Here is a 21,520-nt window from a genome sequence, read left to right on the forward strand (position 1 = left end):
GCTTCGTTGTAGAGTGTGTGATTTCTTTCCCTCCCCTAGTGTGTAAAGACACTAGGAGACTAACGGTTTGATGAGTGCATGCCTAGAAGGAACCATCAAGCTCTACTCTTCAATTCCGACCCCGAAAGGCTTTTTAGGACCTTGAGGACAAGGACCCTTGATAGAGTTCGGAACCTTCCTCAAGCAAACATAGACCATCCAAACCCATACATCCTACAAACCATTGATACCACAACCCCACTTCAACCAAACAACCCAATTGAGATCCCTATAGAAAACCCCTTTCACAACTTTCCACTCCCTAGCCCACCTCAATCACCACCCCCTCATATACCAAATCCACCACCACAAATGGCTCTACGAGATCACAACCGGCCTAACCATAATGATTCATGTAACCCTATTAATTTTGGCACTTTGGCTCCCAACAACTTTGAGATGCATCATGGCCAAGTTGGGTTGATCGAGAAGGATTTGTTCGGGGGGCATATTGAAGAAGATGCTCATGCTCCCCTACGAAAGTTAAAGAGGAAGGTCTAAATGATGAAGAAGAATGGGGTGTCCGAGGACACTCTAAGGATGATGTTGTTCCCATTCTCTTTGCAGGTAAGGCGGACCGGTGGTTGAATATTCACCCTGCGGATACATTCACAACATGGGACGCTTTAGCAAAGGCGTTCATGGCCAAGTACTATCCGTCATCCAAGACCGCCATGCTTCGTAATAAAATTCATACTTTCCAACTAGAAGATGGGGAATCCTTGGGTGAAGCTTGAGATCGATATCAAGACCTTATTGCTAGTTGTCCCCACCATGGGATCCCGGAGTGGTACATCACCCAAACCTTCTTTCAAACATTGTTGCCTAGAACTAAAGAGATGGTAAATGCCTCCGCGGGGGGAGGATTTGATCATTCAGGTGATGAAGAAGGGACATCACTAATCAAGAAGATGGTAGACTCGGAAGCAAATTATGGCTCAAGAGGAAACATGCTTAGGAGGAATGGCAAATTCCCTAAGGAGAACTCTTCTAATGTAAATGCCGAGACAAATGCCAAGCTTGATTTTCTCACCAAGAAACTTGAGAAATATCAAAGGAACCAAGTTCACCAAGCTACCACCTCACATGGTCTACCCATGGAAGAAGTAATTCAAGTTTTATCTTGCGAGCTTTGTGGAAGGAATGGCCACACTTTTGACATGTGTGCCAACAATTATAATGGTGGGTATGAGGAGAATGTCCAAGATGTTAATGCTTTCCAAAGCTATAACAACAATACAAGACCACCAAGACCACTCTACAACAATCCCAATGTCTACAACCCAAACACTAACTTCTACCATCCGGGTTTGAAGAACCACCCCAATTTTAGCTACAAGAGTACCAATGTTCAAAACCCACAACATCTTCAACCACAAGCTCCTAATAATCCACCCGGATTTTCTCAACCAAGGGGAGGATACTCCAACCAAAGAAATAACCCCGGAAATCAAAACAAATGGCCAAACAACAATCAAAACAAAAACTATGGAAACCAACCTCAAGGTTACCAAGATTTTGGAGGCAATCAAAACAACCAAGGGTTCTATCAAGGGAATCAAGTGAATCAAGCTAATCAACGATTTGGGCAAGGGTATGCTCAAGGGTTTCAAGATGAAGGCCAAGGATCAAACTTCAACAACAATGGTCCTAGAGGTAATCTTCAAGGGGGACAAAACAACAACCAAGGTCCCAACACTAGGTATGACTATGGGTTCCCTTTACCCATAGCCAACCAACCTTATTAAGAACCCCAAGGTGATCCCTCCCAAAATGAACTTTTAAAGATGATAAAGAACATGCAAATACAACATAGCCAAGAAATGGCTAATTTTGCAAAGGCAAACCAACAAGAACAAGCAAACTTAAGGGCCACCTTCCTTAAAGATACGAGGGAAATGGAATCAAGGATGGCCTCTCATGCTATGGCTAACCCTCAAAGGCCGCCCGGTGGTCTATTAGCCCAAGGACAAAGTTCCAAGGATGCCTCAAATAGCCACCATCCTCATGCGGTAGTTTTGAGGAGCGGTGTAGAGCTTGAGGACTCCTACAAAGATCTTGAGGTAGAAGTTGATGGTGATCCCAAGAGGAATAGGATGGAAATGAGTGGTGAAAAGGAAACCCCATCCATGACATGTCGGCTAAAGTGAGTGAAGCCAAGAAGGGTAAGAAAGCTTGTGAAGAGTCTTCAAGTGGGGGAATTCAAGTGGAAAAAGATGTTGATGGATATGTGGAAGACCTTCCCTATGAGGAAGAAGCAATTGAAGAAGTGCCTTTGCAACACACCAAAAAGGTAACAAAGAATTCGGTTCCTCCAAAGGTACCTTCCAATTCTCAACTCGTGTCTCATATTCCCTATCCCTCAAGAGCTGTAAAGAGTAGGGAAAACTTTAAGTATGCCAAGTTTTGTGATATGCTTGAGAAACTTGAAGTCACCCTACCCTTTACGGAAGAGATTTTGAACATGCCAACTTACTCAAAATTTTTGAAAGATATCTTGACTAAGAAAAGGGTCTTTGGTGACCAAGAGATAGTGGCGATGGAAGAGGCATATAGTGCTCATATCCTTAACAAGATGCCCACTAAACTTGGTGACCCGGGAAGGTTTTTAATCCCATGTGTAGTTGGTGGTGTTCCTATATCAAGAGCTCTTTGTGACTTGGGAGCAAGTGTGAGTGTCATTCCTTTAAAAGTTGTAAAGAAAATTGGCATTCATAGCCTTGCTCCTACTACCATGACTCTCCAATTGGCGGATAGGTCCGTTAAGCGTCCTTTAGGGTGCTTGAAGACGTACCCGTCAAAGTTGGAAAGCTTTTAATCCCCGCCGATTTTGTTGTCCTTGATATCCCGGAGGATAGCCATACCCCCATCATCCTAGGTAGGCCATTTTTGGCTACCGGAGGAGTGCTTGTTGATGTGAAGAATGGGAGGCTAACCTTCCAAATTGAGGGCAACAATGTCGAATTTAACCTCCCACATTTGATGAAAGGACCAAGAGTTGAAAGGTTAGGCACTATTGAGGTGATTGATGAGGTAGTTCATGAAGTAGCCCGAGAAGAGGCGGAAATGGAAGAGATTTTTGAAATCTCCTTGCATGATGAAGCTATGAAAGAAGATCATGATGTGGATGAAGAGCTTTTGAAGAAAGTGGAGGGCTTTCTCCCTCCAAAGGTACAACTCAAACATTTACCTCCCTCACTCAAGTATGCTTTCCTTGGTGAGGGGGAGGCTTATCCCGTGATCATAAATGCTAACCTAAGTGAGTCATAAGAAATGAAACTTTTGGAAACTTTGAGAACTCATAAAAGCTCACTTGGGTATAGCATTGATGACATCAAGGGGTTAAGCCCGAGTTTGTGCATGCATAGAATTGTCTTAGAAGAGGGGAGTCAACCCAAGGTAGATGGTCTTAGGAGGATAAACCCTAAAATGGCCGAGGTAGTTAAAAATGAAGTTTTGAAATTACTTGAGGCCGAGATTATCTATCAAATAACGGATAGCAAATGGGTAAGTCCGGTTCACGTGGTACCCAAGAAGGGAGGGGTGACCATGGTTGAGCAAGAAGACGGTACCACCATACCCACTAGACCGGTGACGGGATGGCGAATGTGTATCGACTATAGGAAACTTAATGCCGCCACCCTTAAAGACCATTTCCCAATCCCCTTTATAGACCAAATGCTCGAGAGACTTGCGGGTCATGCATATTATTGCTTTCTAGATGGTTACTCCGGGTTCTTCCAAATCCCCATTCACCCGGAGGACCAAGAAAAGACGACCTTCACTTGTCCCATAGGTGTCTATGCATATCGTAGGATTCCATTCGGGCTTTGCAATGCGCCCGGCACCTTCCAAAGGTACATGATGGCAATCTTTTCGGACTTTCTAGAGAAAAGCATGGAGGTTTTCATCGACGATTTTAGCGTCCATGGAGACTCATTTGATCATGGTCTTGTCAATTTGACTAATGTGTTGAAGAGATGTGAGGAGCACAACCTTGTCCTAAATTGGGAAAAATGCCCTTTCATGGTAGAGGAGGGGGTTGTACTCGGTCACAATGTCTCTAGAAGGGGTATTGAGGTTGATGGTGCTAAAGTTGCCGTCATAGAAAACTTATCACCTCCTTCCAATGTGAAGGGAGTGAGGAGTTTTCTAGGCCACGCTGGATTCTATAGGCGTTTCATTAAAGATTTTTCAAAGATAGCAAAGCCTGATGCGTGTCATTTATATGATGCTTTACGCCTTATTTTACACACATTTCAGAGCTCAAATATGTGGTTTATGCTACTATTTTCCCTATTTCCGTCTACTTTCGTGTTTTTGTGTAATATTGCAGAAATGTGAAGAATCCAACGGAAATCGAGCCGAATCCGTCCCTAAGTTCTTAGCATTGCATTTGACATGAAGTAGTGACTCGAGAGATGAACTTGGTGAGCATTTCAAGGCCTGAAAGATATATTTGCGAGATTTTCAGAAGCGGATTACCAGCTACAGTGGTCTATAGACTGACCTACGTGGTCTATAGACCGTCGTCGAATCTCGAATGTAAGTCTGCAGAAAGAGGAGCGATCGATCGATCGGGTATCGTGAGTCGATCGACCACCCCACGATCTGACGCGGCAATTAAAGTTAGAATTCCGAAGCCCATTGTAATTAGGTTTTAGGAATAAAGTTACGTAAGACTATCTATATAACGTAACCTGAGGTTTCAGAAGGGACATCGAATTAATTAGGGTTCAATACACAGAGAAGTTGAACTTTTGATTATTTCATTAGTTTAGATTAATTTTCCGTCAATAAAGTTTTCTTTTGCATTGGGTTCGATCTTTTCTCTTCAATTCTTCTTTACGGTATTATCTGTTCCCTTGTTCAATTTCGTTGCTTTAATTCTTCCGTAGTTTAGAATTGCTAGTTTAGATTTCCCAAAGCCAAATTATCGTTTCATGTTAGTTATTTATTTAGTTAATTTAATTATGAATTCGATTGCTTTATTTGTTAATTTTATTGTTGTTATTATCACCATCATGAGTAACTAAATCCTTCGTGCTAAGATGTAGGGGATCTGTAGGTTAGACGGTTTCGACAATAGGTAATCTGCCATCGGGCTCTGGTCGATCGACTGACTTCGTTGGTCGATCGACTGGGACCGTAGGTCGATCGACCTCCCTTCATGGTCGATCGACTGCCACATGTTAGATTAGATTCGACTTAATTAAATTAATTGCTATATTTGACGAATCGAGTGCACGCGACTAGTTGAATGCTTAGGAATTGACCGACCCGATAGATCGAAAGATAGGGGAGGGAAATAGACTACTTAATTAAGACGACTAAATTAATAAGATCGAGAGATAAGTTAATTTAGGTTTTTAAGAATCTCTTTTCAGGGCGAGAGTCAGTACTAGTGATATTAGGGACCCGTAACTGAGGCCGAAAGGTTGCTACTTGTTAAATTGGACCGAGAGGACTTTTTGTTCTCCCGTCAAACATGCTCAAATCAGTTTACTTAGAGTTACCGCCGTCGAAACTACAGTGAACCGACCATCTTAGCATCCTTTAAATATTTGATTTCATCTTATTTCTTTAATTACTCATTTACTTGCTTTAGTTTAGTTTTAATTTTGTTACCTTTAGTTATAGAACTATTCAAATCAAACCCCCTCATAATTGTTACTTTAGACTAAAATTAGACAACTATTAATTGCATCGCCTCTCTATGGTTCGACCCTGACTGCCACTAGCTATAGTAGTAGTTTGGATTTATAAATTTATCTTTGATACTCCGCGACGGTATCAAATTTTGGCGCCGTTGCCGGGGAGGCAATTGTTTAATTTTTAGTTGTTTTTATTTTAGTCTTTTTCTTAGTTTAAGGGACATCTGTTCCTTAAACTCTTCTCATATTCTACTTGTAGTTTCCTCTTATGCGCAGGCCACAGGGTGGTGAATTAAGACCATTAGATCCTGAGATCGAAAGGACTTTGCGTGAGTTGAGACGATCATCTAGAGTATTGCCGACAGAGGAAGAGCTAAGTACTTTGTCCAGTTATTACGAGAACGAGTTATTTGAGGAGGATCCACCTTCGTCTCCTATTTCTACTTCATCAGCTGAGACTGTTACATCTCCAGTTATGGCTGAAGAAGCCAGTATAGCCAGTCACTCCGAGCCAAAAGCTGGGAATCTCTATAAGGGATTCGCGTTGCCAGCCGGGACGGAAAGAAAATTCGAACCGAAACCGTCTTACATTAACTTGGTTGAGAGAAACCAATTTGGGGGAGCTGCAAATGAAGATGCAGCTAAATATATGGAGACATTCATTGACTACTGTTGTTCCATACCCCCACCAGCAGGTGTGACCCAGGACCAGGTAAAAGAGACGATGTTCATATTCTCGCTTCGTGATGCTGCTAGGGAATGGTACCGAGATCTGGATCGAGCTGCTAACGGGATTACTGATTGGAATTCGCTGGCCCTAGCATTTTATAAGAAATATTTCTCTGCATCGAAGACCAATGCGATTAGAGCTCAGATCACAAGGTTTAAGCAAGGTCCTGATGAAGATTTTCATGAGGCATGGGTCCGTTTCAAGACACTGGTGCGAACTATTCCGCACCATGGGTTTGAGAAATGGTTTATGTGCAACCAATTCTATAATGGTCTTTATGATGATCAGAGAGCTATCCTAGATGCTGCAGCTAATGGGAGATTTCAATAAAATAGCGGTGAGACAAAGGGGTGGAAAATCATCGATGACCTGGCCACCCATAAAGCTGAGCATGGGAATTCTAGAGGAAATCAGAGAAGATCACCAATCTCTCTCCGCCGTAGCCGCAATAGAGGCCCTTACTGCGAGATTCGACAAGATAGATTTTGGGGGATCCCAAAAAGGAGGTATATATAAAGTTAATGCAGTTTCAGACGATCCCTTTACATGCAAAAGATGTGGAGGAGAGGGACATGTTTCGGAGTTTTGTACTAGTTCGAATGAAACATGTGCTGCCTTTCAACATTATAGCAGACTGGTACTTATCCTGATCCCTCTAATGTCCACCCCAATTTGAGGTGGACTAACCAGAATGTCCTTAATCCGGGTCCACCACCGCAGCAGCAGCAGAATTATGTGCCCCCTCATAAGCAGCAGCAGTATCAAAAGCCTCCCTATGTGCCTCAGCAGCAGCAATTTCAAGGTTCTGATATTTCTGAATTGAAAAACATGGTTCAGAATTTGTCGGGTTTGCTGCAAAAGGAGTCTCTAGCTAGAGAGACTTCTACAAAAATGTTGGAGAGTCAAATTGCCCAATTGGCAAGCAAAAGTGCAACTAGAGCTCCAGGGCATTTACCGTCGCAGCCGGATAAAAAAGAGACTCTAAATGCGATCACTTTGAGGAGTGGGTCTACCCTTGATGGGCCCACTATGGTTGAAGATGTTACTAAAAAAGATGAGGCTGAACCAAGTAAGAAAAAGGCTGGAATGAACAGTAGCAAGAAAAAGACGATCAGCGGGTATATCAGTCGATCGACTGACACACCTGGTCGATCGACCAGCTCGCGCGACAGTGTAGTTTCTGGTCCTGAGGAAGCCAGTCGATCGACTGACCTACATGGTCAATTGACTGAAGATACTGCTGATGTCGGACCTTTTCGTCCTCCAATGCCAGATAACTTGAGGGACCACTTATTTCGGGGTACGACGACTCCGAAATTATTGAGGTAAGACCCAAATGCTGATGGGTCAGTTCCGGTTCTAAGGTATGACCCTACGACGGTTAATGGTTCATTCCTGAGACGGTCTGAGGAAGGTTCGAGTTACAACAAAAACAAAGTAGTGGATTTTCAGCCTAAGTCCACCGATGCCGGTATGAGAGACCTAGAGGAGAGGGCAAAGCTACTACTGACAGCCCCTTATCCAGAGAGACTAGTGCCAACCAAAGATGAGGTAACATTCGATCAATTCAAAGATTTAGTGCGTAGTCTTAATGTGCAAATACCTTTCTTAGAGCTAGTTAATCAAATACCTGCATATATGAAGTTCATGAGACAATTGCTAGCTAAGAAAAGGTCTTTGAATGCTGTCGAGTCTGTGCAATTAACTGAGGAGTCTAGTTCATACTTAACTCACACTACTACTCATAAACTGTCTGACCCAGGTAGTTTTTCTGTCCCATGTAGCATTGGTACCTTCTCAATTGAGAAGGCATTATGTGATCTAGGGGCTAGTGTCAGTGTTATGCTTTTGAGTCTGGCTAAGAAATTGAAATTAACTAGATTTACTGTTACTGATATGACTCTACAAATGGCTGACCGTTCTGCAGTTCAGCCAGTAGGGGTCTTAGAGAATGTTCCTATTCAAATTGAAAAGTTCTTTTTTCCTGTTGACTTTGTTGTTTTGCATATTCCTGAAGATGTCAACACCCCAATTATTTTGGGAAGACCGTTTCTGCATACTGCTGGTGCAGTAATTGATGTAGGGGAAAGAACTTTGAGATTTAAGGTAGGAAAGCACTCCATATTGTTTGCCCAGTCTCAAAGAAAGAGAGATCCTATGTGCCCCGTTACTTGCAATAAGATTTCTGAAAAGAAATCTTATGTTGAGATTCCTACTTCCTTACATGTACCTATTCCTGTTATGACACCTCCGCCCCAGATTGGGAGCAATATGGAGGACGATTCTCTTGTTTTGCATGTTACAGAACCGGTTTGGGGAAGGAAGAACCTCTCACTGCTCCAACTGTGAAGGAGCCAATTGTTCAGAGAGGCGGTTTAGGATGTCTTAGCTATGTCACTGACGAGGAGCCAGAGACCTGGGAGGAGGAGCCAGTCAAAGTCACGGAGTATGACTTGGAGTTTGATGAGCTGGATGACGTGCATATGTGGGAAGATGCTAGTGATGAGGATCCACTGAGTGTTCCGGATGACAGAGTGCAGTGTAGTCCAACTGATACCGCGGAGGGTACTTCCTGTAGCCAAAGGCCATGGTCGGAGATACTCCGCCATTTTCACGGATAAACTATCTAGTTTCTCAAGTTTTAAAGACAATTTTGTGTGCTTTTTAGACTTTTTCCGCTTTTAGTTGGCGAGACTGCGTACTTTGTTTGGTTTGCTTTAGGATTTTTAAGACTATGGATTGTTTTTATTGGGTTTGCGCAAGTTTTTGGGCGCGTATTATTGTACATTGCAGGTTTTAGACCATTTTATCTCAATTTAGTGAGTTAATTACGAAGAAAACAAGATTGCTGCATCAGGTGCAATGGTCGGTCGACCGGTTCCCTTGGTCGATCGACCGGGTTGCTGCTTCTAGAGAGCACTGTTCACCCGTCGTGTGATCGGTCGACTAGCCCCATCAGTCGATCGACCACCAACGCTGCTATACTTGAATCTCGTTTTCTTCTACTTTAAATTCCATGCACATTTTTCCCGCTCAAACTCTTTTATTTCCGAATGATGGTTTGCTTTTCTGTCTTTTCAAGTACTTATGGTAGCACTGCTGGCTACCGAAACCTCCTAGCTCGCGCTGGTTTGGGGAGGTTTCCGTTCGCGCGTGAAGTCTTGTGAGTTCCCGAAATCTTTTTCTCTTATGTCTTATTTAGTTGTACTTCTTTAAATGCAAATTCCCATTTCCTTTTTCGCTTCGTATACATGATTTCGCACAATGGGGACATTGTGTGATTTGGTTTGGGGAAGGGTTTTGCATTATATAGCATTCATATGTTTTTGCATTCATGTTTAATTATTCTGTTTGCATTGTTATTTAATTTCTCCATATATACAAAAATCCAAAAAAATTGAAAATTTTTAAAAAATTTCAAAAAAATGCACGTTTATTTTAGCATATAGGTTGAGTCGGAACGGTAGTATATCCATGATGACACTGCATTTGCACTTGTTTATGCCTAAGCCTTGCTAATCAACATGTTATTAGTAGAATCATTTTGCATAATCTACGAGTTTCTTGTTAAAATATTTGCTGAGCTTTAGATTTGACTTTGATTTTGGCAATCTACTTTATACATTCTGAGTTCTAGAGCCTATAACTGGTGTCATCTGTGACCAGTTCATCTAGGAATGTGAGTAGTACTCCTTATGAGACATGTTATATCAATGTGCATAAATATGAACCTAATCTGCTTAATACCTGTACGCATTTGGTTTATGGTTTGTTGACACATGTGGTAAAGGTCCCTTTTCTCATTTTACCCATAAGCCCCTCATAGCCAAATATGCCATTTTGTCCCATAAACTACATACTAAAATTAGCCTACCTTATCTGAGCTAGTATTGGTAGTTTTGGGAATGTATTTATTTGCGGTTTGCTTAATCACTCTTTGATTGAGATGTTGATTGAAATATCAAAAAAAAAAAAGAAAAAAAAAAAAGAATTGAAAAGGAAAAAAAAAAAAAGAGAAACAGTATTCGAAAAAGAGATGTGAGTTCGACCCTTGGTCGATCGACCAGCTCCTACGGTTCGAAAAATCACATGTTTTAATTATTATGATTTGGTGATTTTCACTCCCATATTATCATTTGCATCATTTGGGGAGTTGACTTTTATGGAGGTTGTGAGTTTTCTGCCTCAATTTGGCACTGTATTGTATCGTTTACATTAAGTATGAAGTTGGGATGTCGTTATAGTTTGGATTGAAGTTACTAGCTTGGCTTTTACTCCACATATCCAAAACTCATTTTAGCCCCTTCTTACCCTTTACCTCACATATCCATATTACTTCGGCATGTGTCATGGTCTTTTTTGGTTGGAATGCGTATGTACGGTCGTAGAGATTATTTTCATGTTAGACTGCAGTCATGTTCTTATAAGTCGTAGTTAGGTGAGCGTCATTACATATTTACTTCTTTCTATCTTCTACTTATACTCACCCGTGCTTTATTGAGTGATTGAGCGACCCGTGAGAGTCCAATTTGATAAGTCTATTTAGTCAACAGTTCAGCAGTTTTTGACATCTTTATAACTCGTTTGCATGATTCACATTACTAATTGATTGTTGATTTGTAGCATTAAACTGGTTTAGGCCTTACTTGTAGCATTTCGCTCTGAGATTGAAATCGTTCCAATAGGTTTTAGGATCGAGTCTAGTTCTTGCTTGGGGACAAGCAAGGGTTTGGTTTCGGGAAGTTTGATGTATGTCTAATATATGATGTTTTGCATTTCATTTTACACGCATTTCAGAGCTCATTTGAGTAGTTTATGCTACTATTTCCCATGATTCGTGTACTTCCGCCTCTTTTGTATGATTTTGCAGAAATGTGAAGAATATGGCGAAAAATGGACCAAATCTGTCCCGGAGCGCTTAGCATAGGATTGGACATAAGGAGAATGCTCGAGGAACAAGGTTGGCACGCATTTCGGAGCTTGAAAGACAAATTTGGAAGCAAACTTTCAGCTACATCAGTCCACCGACCGTGCCCAGTGGTCGGTCGACCAACAGTGCTGTAGCAGAACTATCAGAACGTGAACAGTAGCAAGCAGGAGCCCGATAGTTGGTCGGTCGACTGCTACCTATGGTCGGTAGACCACCCCTCAGTCTGACGGAAAAAAAAGATGTGGATTAAGCCCATTGTAATTAGGTCTTTAGGAAATAAGTTACGTGAGAACCTCTTTATAACGTAACATCTATCTACTCTAGAGGACATTCAGAAATTATTATTCATAGTTTAGATCTCAGTTCATTCGCTACATTAGTTTACTTTATCAAATTGGTTCTTTAATAAAGTTCTTTGCTACGGACTCAATTCTTGCCTTTTGCTTCGGTAATTATCATTCTTTTATTTACAGTTGACGTTTTTGCTTTATTAGATTTAGATCTTGCTAGCTTAGAAACCCGAACCCTAGATTAGTTTATGCGTTATTATTGCTATAATTATTCAATCATGTCTTTCTTTATAGTTTTTATGAATCTCGTTATTGTTATCATCATCAATATGTCTAGCTAAATCACCATTGCTAGGATGTAGGCGAACTTAGTGTAGATGGAACTAGAATAGGCTACCCCCGGATTAGGGCTTGGTCGACCGACTGGCTTATCTGGTCGGTCGACTGAGCCGGTTGGTCGATCGACTGGGGTAGCTGGTCGATCGACCACATTCGTGTCTGATTTGTTTCTTTTGACTCGTTAATGCAATATCTATCAATGAGACCTAGCGGAGACTTGTTAGATGCTTAGTTTTGACCAACCCGTAGATCGAAATATAGGGAAGGACTTAAATTAACGAATTAAGACGGCTAAATTGCTAGATCGAAAGATAATGTAATTTAGGCATTAGGATCACTAGTCAAGAACGAAAGTTTGCATTAGTGACACCTAGGGACTAATAGCATAGACCGAGAGAGGCTATTAGTTGACTTGGACCGAGAGGACCTGTCATACCCATCACCCACGACTGTATTTCGAGACTTACCTAGACTTATGTGTCATCGTAGCTGTAGTGACCCGACCATCCTAGCTCCTTTTCATTATTTGTTCACATCAATTATTTTTATTGCTTATTTTTATTGTCTTATTTATTTTTATTTGCATTTAGTTTAGTTATTAATCAATCAAAACCCCCTCAAATTGTTACTTTAAGACTAGAATAATAGACAATAAATACTCCCCCGCCTCTCTGTGGTTCGACCCTGTTACCACTAACTTCTATTAGTTTTAATAGGTATTATTGTGGATATGGCCCACCTGCATATGCCCAGCCGATCTGTGGACAATGGCAGCGGTCTTTTTTGAAAGCCACGCTCGGCGGCGTAAAGGTGCTTTCGACCGGATCGTTTTAGATCGGTCGGTTTCGTCTCGGTAAGGGTCTCGAAACGATTAGAGATGTTCGGAGGCGCCACCAAGCATTTGTGGGATGCCTGGAATCCGTTCGAATTCCACTTTATACCTCGGTCAAATCGAAGCACAAAGCAGCGTTTGACATAGGTACTAAAGATAAGGAAATCGTCCCTCTTTAGCATCATATCTCTAGAATGACTCTCGTACGCCCTGGATAAGGTCGTCCACTATCTAAAGTTTCTGAGTAAGAGGTGAAGGTATGTATTGGGAAACCCTTTAATCAGACACCCAATCCCGCCCGCGTTTAGCGGCCTCTACTGATCGATCTTGGTTGGCTGAATGCAAAAGTTGATAAAAACGGTTTAAATGCATGAATGCGCATCCAATGATTTAAACCTATCATGTGAGAGCTTTCTAAGTCGGTTGATTTAATCCAAGTATCAAGTATAAGATGTCGATTTGGATTAATGGTTGATTTGCATGCAAGACGGAAATTAAACATCCATTTACTGTATTAGGTTTAGGATGCATAACATGATCCATTTGTCTTAGTAAGGCATTTTGCAAATATGGTTTTGAATAATCGAATAGTCATCTGATCCATCCTATATCCGGGCTAACCGGAGTCGGGATCGTCCTAGACAAATGCTGGAAGGGAACAAGCCCTGTACCAGACGGCTATAAGAGGCGCGAGCCAGCCGGCGGTGTAAGGGGCCTCCCTCTGGTTTTGAAAATGAGAAATGGGGAGCCTGTTTAGGCGCGGGTTAGCCCACGGTCTATGTGCCGTGTTCTGACCTTTTAGAAAACGTTATAACACGTGTTGAAAATGGGTATTTGAACCCGGTTTGATTTTGAAAGGGTCGTTTAGACCGCATTTGTTGATTTGAAGAACTAGACATGAATAATCATCATTATTTGATAATATTCGGTGTCGGGTTCGATTTGACAAACTTGACATGAATAGTTTTGAAAAATGATTATGGGCTAATTGTTTTAAGTCCATTTTGAATGTAATTAGTCGATACTCGTCATCGTACCCGGGTTAAAATCCGGCATGGTATGTAGAACCAAGGATGATTTTGTGTTGGTGACTAATATGTTTGTTTGGAAATGTAAAGAAATGAAATAAAAGGCTTTAAAATACCTTTTAAATGTCATTAACCAAATATTATCACCGAAGCACGGATTTAACCGTCATGGTATGAAGAACCAAGGGTGAAAAATGCTTTATGGTTAAAACATGTGAAATTAAATAAAAATGGTTCGAAAATACTTGAAACGGTGAAAACCGATTACAAATATGAAAAATGGATTAAGGGAAATGACGAGAACAAACACGGTTGATTTCTGGTCTGAATACCCCATTTAGGCGCGAGCCGGTTGGCGACCTAAGGGCCTTCTGCCTCAGACCAAAAATCAGTTTTGGCTCGTTTATTCCATGTTTTGGTTCATGTTATGCATGTTTTAGCATGTTAGAGTCATGAAACAAATGAAAACATAATAAAAGAGGATTTTTACACCCTCATACTTACATGTTTGGTTATGGCGAGTGACCGACGTAAGTGTAACAACTCGTTTGATCGGAAAAAACTCGGTTTAAAACCGTTTTGGTAAGTAAAAGAGTGTTTTAAATGTTTAGTGATGGTGTAGTGGTCGAAGTGGTCGGTCATGTGATTTAATGCACGATGACGGTACCAAACAATGTGTAAGGCTCGTGTTTACGATCGGTAGGTCGTAAATACGTGTCGGATTGTGACTTAAGAAGTCGAGTCGAGAATTTTAAGGGAGAAAAGAGGGGGCGGACACTCGCGTAAATCTCAAATGGGTGGCATTTGAGGGGTATTTATAGGAGAATGAGTGGTTGTGTGAGTTTTGAGCGACGTGGCCACCTGGGCTGCTCAAAGAGGCGCGAGCCACGTCGCTGGTCTTCGAGCTGTGTTGTCGCTTTCATAACAAACCCAATCATGATTTGTTCTATGCTAGGATTTGTAGTCATATGTTTGGTACTTGACCATTCATAAATCCGGGAAATATTAGCAGAAAAGGTTTGAAAGGTTTGGTTTTTTGTGGTTAACTCTGTTTGACTCGTTGTTGGAGTCAGGATTTGAATGTTTGAGTCGGTTCTTGGTCTGGTGTCGGTTTTGACTCTAGTTAGTGTCATTGCGACCCCGTCGTCGTGCATTAAACACTCCAGGTATTTTTGAAATGTTTTGAAATTTTTTATTTTCGAATTCGTTTTAAGTTTTCCGACGTAAAGTTGTACACAAACTGTCGATCAAACGCTGCGATTCCAAAACATGTTGTACTCCGATAATCATCGTGTGTTTTTTGGAGTCTCAGTAGATACTGGGTATCTACAGAGCCCCCACTTTGACTGAGGCTTGGACAGGGCGAAAGTCAAAGTAGAGCCCCCAGGTCAATCGAAGATTACAACCAGGAGACCCAAGCGACGTCGAGGCGGCTCGAAAGGATTCGGGCCAAGGACCTGCCGTTGGGAAGGGCGACGCCAAGGCGACTCGAGGGTAATAGCCAGGGACCTGTCGTCGGGAACAGTTTAGAGTCTGTCGACTGTCCGTGCGGGTCGTTTAAAGTCCGTTAGACTACGTACAAAGGCTCGCCAGCCATAGGAAGGAGTCATACCTGAGGCATCTTCGGATACGTCCTCGCTTGTTTGCGGACAAAGGCTCGCCAGCTGTTGTAAGGAAATGTACCCGAGGCATCTTCGTGATCTGTCCTTGAAAGGGTGCGGACAAAGGCTCGCCAGCGGTGGTAAGGTAATGTACCCGAGGCATCTTCGGGATGTGTCCTTGAAAGGTTGCGGACAAAGGCTCGCCAGCGGTGGTAAGGAAATGTACCCGAGGCATCTTCGGGATGTGTCCTTGAAAGGGTGCGGACAAAGGCTCGCCAGCCAAATGATAAGGAAATGTACCTGAGGCATCTTCGGGATCTGTCCTTGAAAGGGTGCGGACAAAGGCTCGCCAGCTGTTGTAAGAAAAAGTACCCGAGGCATCTTCGGGATGTGTCCTTGAATGTTTGCGAACAAAGGCTCGCCAGCCAAATGATACGGTCGGTTAATGGACCATGGGAATAGCCGCGTCGAATGGGCTTGTTTTGAAAGTAGCGAACTCGTGATGTCGCCGGGGAAATAATGAGTATGCATTCTCACTATCACCATTTTGGAATGAGTGGGTTCCGCGAGGAAGCCCCCTGCTGGTATTTGAATGAATAGTGAATTTGGAATCTTCACCATTCGTTTGCTTGAATTTGCAGTGGCAGTTTTGATCGCCGTTTGTTTTAATTTTGAAGGAAAAATTGCAAATTTGAGTTTGCTATTGCTTGAAGTGACGGTTTATATGCCGCCGCTGACATTTGATCGACATAGTGAATTTGGAATCTTCACTATTGATCGAAGTGACGGTTTATGTGCCGCCGTTGCTTGAAATTTGGAGAAATAGCGGTCTTTGAATTTTCGCTATTATTTTTGAAATTAACGGTTTTAATTGCCGTCGTTCGGATTTTGAGGAAATAGCGATTTTGAATTTTCGCTATTATTTTGAAATTGAAGGAAATAGCGAATTTGATTTCACCATTATTTTTGAAGTTGGCGGTTTTGATCGCCGTTTGCTTGAAATTTTTTGAAAATAGCTAATTTAAATTTTCACTATTTGGTTTTGCTTGTTTTCGAGGAAATGACAACATTCAATATCGTCAACGAAAATCCGAATTTGTTGTGTGGAAATTGGGCCAAAGCCCAAATTTCGCTGAAAAGGCAAGGGACGCCTGATTGAGGCGCGAGCAACCTGGCGAACCAAAGGGGCTTCCCTTTTTTCTGTTAAAAAGACGCGAGGTTGAGCTGCGGATGATTCATTATTCATCTTCAACCTCAAAATCCCGCAAAATCGCCATTGAAGGACCTTCTAGCTTGCTCCTATTCGTGCCATTATCAACAATGTCATCTCAAGGTATGTATTTCCTCTTGAATCCTTTCAAATTTGTTGATCTTCAGCTTGATTAAATTAGGGCGAAATTTTGCCCTAAAAATCGAATTGGGCGTTTTTGATTGAGTCAATTTCGAGTAAAATTGATGTTTGCATTAGGTTAGAAACCTGTTTAGGAGTATCGGGGTGCTTTTAGTTTGCATTTTGGTCCCCGTTCCCGCTCCCTATGCTCGAAAATCGTGGGTGAGGCGAGAAACCGTCTCATTTCACAATGCCAAGTTTATTTGCTTGGGTAGTGGGTCCCATTAGGTTGCATTGTAGTTGGGAAAACCCGTATTTGCCATTTAAGGACCTTCGTTGGATGTTTTTGGGCAAGATTGGATTTTTGCCTTTTGCGACGGTCTTACGTCTGACCAAATAAGCGCCTGTTTGGGCTTGAATTGAGTCAGTTTGGCTTGAAATGGACCTTATTGGTATTTTAGGTCCCCTTGAGGCGTGATAAAATCACGTTTGCCTTTTTGCAGTCGTTTTTGATTTTTTGACCGGTTTGGGCTCAAATTAGCGTATGAATTGCCTTTTTGAGCCGTAGAAAAATCCCCATTGTGTAGGGAATGTAAAATCCCCATTGTGTCGGGAATGTATTTTGGGTTGTAGGCGGACCTTGTATGGGTCTTGAAATGCCGTTTTTGTGGTTTTGACTCGTCTTTTGCGTGAAAAGAGGGGCGAGTCGTTTTTGTGTTTTTTTTGTGAATGGTTTGGGGCGGGATTTCCCCTTGTTTTTGTATTGCAGGTTGTGTTTTTTTTTTTTTGGATTTATCCATTTCATGCCGTCGTAATGCCGAAATTTCGGCTGACGTTTTTTGTTTGTAGGAGAGTGTTCGGGATAGACTGGGTCTGTCGCTGCGACTCTAGAGGAGTTGTTCGGGTTGGGCCCGGTTAGTACTCCGGTTAGCACGCTCGCCGTGGTTGTGGAGGACGTTACTGAGGAGGAGAGACCTCCTGAGCAGACTGTTGGGGCCTCAGGGGCCGTCGAGGAGCGTGAGGAGCCCGTTGTTGGGGCTGTTAGCACCTGGTGAGAGCTCGGGACGAGGTCGAGGCGAGTACCTGGGAGGAGGAGGGTTTCTTCGAGGGAGCGACGTCCTCGGGCGACTAGGCAGTCGTTGCGGGACGTCAACAGGGTCGTTGAGTTGGGCCCTATCCACCACGTTGAGTCTCGCGGTCATAAGAGGCGGAGAGCGGAGACAGCCGAGGACGATGCTGACGTCGCGAGCTGGAGAGCCAGGAGAGTTACGCCCCGCGGGGGTTGCTTTTACGGGCGGCGCCTGAGTGGGCCGAGGGTTTTGACGGTAGCAAGTTGTTGCTTCGACTGGACCGACACCTTTCCTACCGTGCTCACGAGGGCATGGTGAGTCGCATTCCCTGGTTGAATTTTGTCATTTTTGAAGTGTCGAGCCTAAAATAGGCATTCTGACGTTTGTCTATTTTTGATTTCAGGAGATCGGCACCATGAGGACTTTCTCGGGCTTTTCTACCTGCTTGGGTCTTTACGACGTTCTCCGAGTCGGGTCGAGGGCGTTGATAGAGAGGTCGGCTTTTAGGACGTTGGTGGCCGCTTGGCGGGACATTCACAGGTCCTCGATTAGGGCGAACCTGTGTTTGATCCGCGCCATGTTGGATCGGTACTGGGACACGACGTCGTCGTTCCACATGGAGTTTGGGGAGGTCGGCGTGACTTTAGAGGACTTCGCCATGGTATCCGGCCTTCCCTGCGGCGAGCTGCCCATTGAGTTTACCGCGACACCGGAGAGAGTGTCCTCTCCTGCGGTCACTGCTTTGATCGGTACTGCTTTGCCGGAGCCTTCCAACGTCATCCCGTACCTGATTGCGAGTTCGTACGTGAAGGACCACTTCACTGAGAGGGTGGCAGGTGTTGCTCCGGCACCGTTGGCGAGTCTGGAGGCAGAGGTTGAGGCTGACGCGAAGGAGGCGCGGCTGTGGTTGTGTTACTTCTTGGGTGCCACGTACTTTGGTGACAAGGGTGAGCGCTTGTCGACCAAGGTGCTTCCTCTTCTCACCGACCTTGACACTTTGGGTCGGTTTGACTGGGTTACGCCGGTTTTGGCGAGTTTCACTCGGTACTTGCACGCGGCGGTGCGTCCGGAGACAGTGGGAGCGGGTAGTGCTCCTGCTCTGGTTGGTCCCGGCCTCATCTCTGAGGTACGAGCGTTTTTTTGTGGTAGTTTTTTTTTTAGTTTGATTTTGATTTTGGCAATTTTTGAGAAATTGGCTGATTTGTGTTTGCTGTGTTTGATTACAGGCTTGGTTGTATGCTTACTTCACTCCTCTACGTCCGGGGACTACAGACGGTGTTCCCTCGGCTTACCCTGCTGTGAGGGGTTGGACGGTGGCTCGGAAGAAGTCGACTAAGTCGACTTACAAGGACTGCAGGCGACGCGTGATTAAGCTTCGGATTGCTGATGTAAGTTCTTGCTCTCTTCCCCTTCTCCTTTATAGAGATAGATAGAGATAGGATGATTAGATAGCTTATGAAGCCCCCAGTTAGCTGAGTAGCTTTGTTTCGAATGCAGTTTTTTGGGCGGCCTTGGGAGCACTACACGGGTGTGCCGGCTGCCATCAGGGAGCGTTTGTGACCTCGCAGCTCCCTGCGCCTGTACTTGGAGACGGCGATTGAGCCGGTTTGGTACTTGGGCGAGCGTCTAGTTCGCCAGTGCTTTACCGAGACATTCGTCGTGCCGGTTGACCCGCCTAGGGTGTTGTTACAGGAGTCGACTCCTGATGAGGTTGAGGAGCACCTTCGCGATCGGGGAGGTGAGGAGCTGTTGCTGCGGGACGCCGACTACGACACCTTCCGGTTGTCGTGGCTTGCTTGGTACCCGATCGAAGTATTTTTTTCCCTCTTTTCTTTTGTTTTCATTGCCTCTCTTGATAGGAGGGTTTGTCATCTTTGATGTGGATCCAAATGGCAGGGAGTCGACCCGCTGATGAGGACTCAGCCCCCAACATTCCCGACGGAGACCACTTTTCAGGGGCCGGGTGGCGAGGAGCTTCAGTTGCGCTTACCGGAGCCCGCGGTGGCCGAGGTGACCGATGCCGGCATGCAGTGGAGGTTGATTGTTCTGAGGGTGAGTTCCTGACTTGAACACTTTCTCCAATTATACTTTGCCTTACATTGTATTGAAGGACATTTTTGTTTTGTAGGTGACGACTGTTAGTCACCGGAACTTGTGGCGGATGGCTAACCGCTGGAGGGCGCTTCTTGGTGACCCGCTACGAGGGAGGCTCGGCTTTCTCAGGTACGTTTTGTGTGTTGTTTTTGTGTATTTGGTGTTGTATTTCACGTTTTTAGATCTTGAGGACCTGTTATTGTGTTTTGTAGGGCACTGCGGATCCGGCGGAGCTTGCTCGGGTTCGTGCTGAGTTGGAGGCAGCCAGGTCGATGATCGAGGCCCAGGGGGTTGGGATTACCCGTCGAGACCAGGATTTGAGGCGTCACGAGGACGCGTTGCAGAGCCGAGACGCGGAGATTGCCTCTCTGAAGGCTCAGTTGGCTGCAGCGGAGGATCTTCATGTCGAGATGGAGCACGAGACGCTAGAGAGTTCTCCGGAGAGGGAGCCTGAGCAGGTGGTAGTGTCTGCCTTGGTGGCGACTCCCCGTGAGACCGAGACTGGTCCGACGGTAGCCGCGGAGTAGTTGTTGTAGTTTGTCCGTGTCTTGGACTCTTGTTTGTACATATTTACATTTTGCGTGAGGCGGTTTGTATATATGTGTTTTTGGATTGTGGTTTATTTTGTGATTTTGGCTTTTTTGTGTCGTGTTTCGGAGGAGCGTATGCTGTTTGTTGATTCTCCTTTTGATTTGCACCAGTTCCTGCATCGTTAGTGTAGAAAACAGGCAACAGATAGCACATACGCATAAACGTAAACACGTAGAAGCATTTGATTGAAAACACGTAAAGCATTTGATCAAAATTAACCAAGATGACTTGAAATTAAAATTGAAATTTTGAAAATTCCGTGACAAATCGTCGCGTTTGGAATTCAAAAGGAATTGAAATTTTAGCAATTAACTCGTGTCGTGAATTAAATTGCATCGAAATTATTGAAGTTGACTCGAAAAAACTCAAACTCAAACCGTCAGGAAAGAATTTTTAGAAAAGGATTTTTGCGAGTATATTTGGCTTTTGAGGTCAAGACTCGAATTTGTGAGTGCTTGAATTTTTGAGGAAAATTGATGTCGTGTTATCAATTTTCGGTTTAGATTTTTGAATTGCGAAAAAGCGAAAAATTTTCGGAATTCGACTGACATGGAAACGATCCATCACGGATCGGGGCGACTAGCCCTTCCCCCCTTTAAAAAAAGAAAGAAAAATCCGTATGTTTAAAGCTGCGTCATGGAAACCGTGTCGGATTTCATAAAACGCGAAAACAAGGAAATGTGAGTGTGATAAAACACAAAATTTCCTGAATCATCCCGAAGAGGCGCGAGGTTCCTGGCGGGAGGTTTGAGGTGTCAGGAGAAAACACATGTTGAAAGAGACAAGTCAACAGCGGGAATCCTGGAGGAGCCTGAAAGAGGCGCGAGCAGCCTGGCGATGGAAGCCGGGTCTCCCCTTTTTCTGAAAAATGCGCTGATCATTTTGTATAAATAGGGATGTTTGCGATTCATTGTTTCATCATCCGAAACACAAAATCGTCTCTACAAAACCTCTTCTTTTTCCACAAAATATTTCATGGATGCTTTGGAGAA

General features: G+C 43.6%; 1 non-coding gene across 1 annotated transcript; it reads right to left on the minus strand.

The window, feature by feature from the left end:
• Window positions 1-713: 713 nt before the first annotated feature.
• LOC141603798 (small nucleolar RNA R71) lies at window positions 714-820 on the minus strand. The gene has a single exon (XR_012525648.1). It is a non-coding gene; the product is annotated as a small nucleolar RNA R71 (small nucleolar RNA).
• Between the last annotated feature and the right edge of the window lie 20,700 nt (window positions 821-21,520).

This window comes from Silene latifolia, chromosome 9 (assembly GCF_048544455.1).
Source record: "Silene latifolia isolate original U9 population chromosome 9, ASM4854445v1, whole genome shotgun sequence".
NCBI lineage: Eukaryota > Viridiplantae > Streptophyta > Magnoliopsida > Caryophyllales > Caryophyllaceae > Silene > Silene latifolia.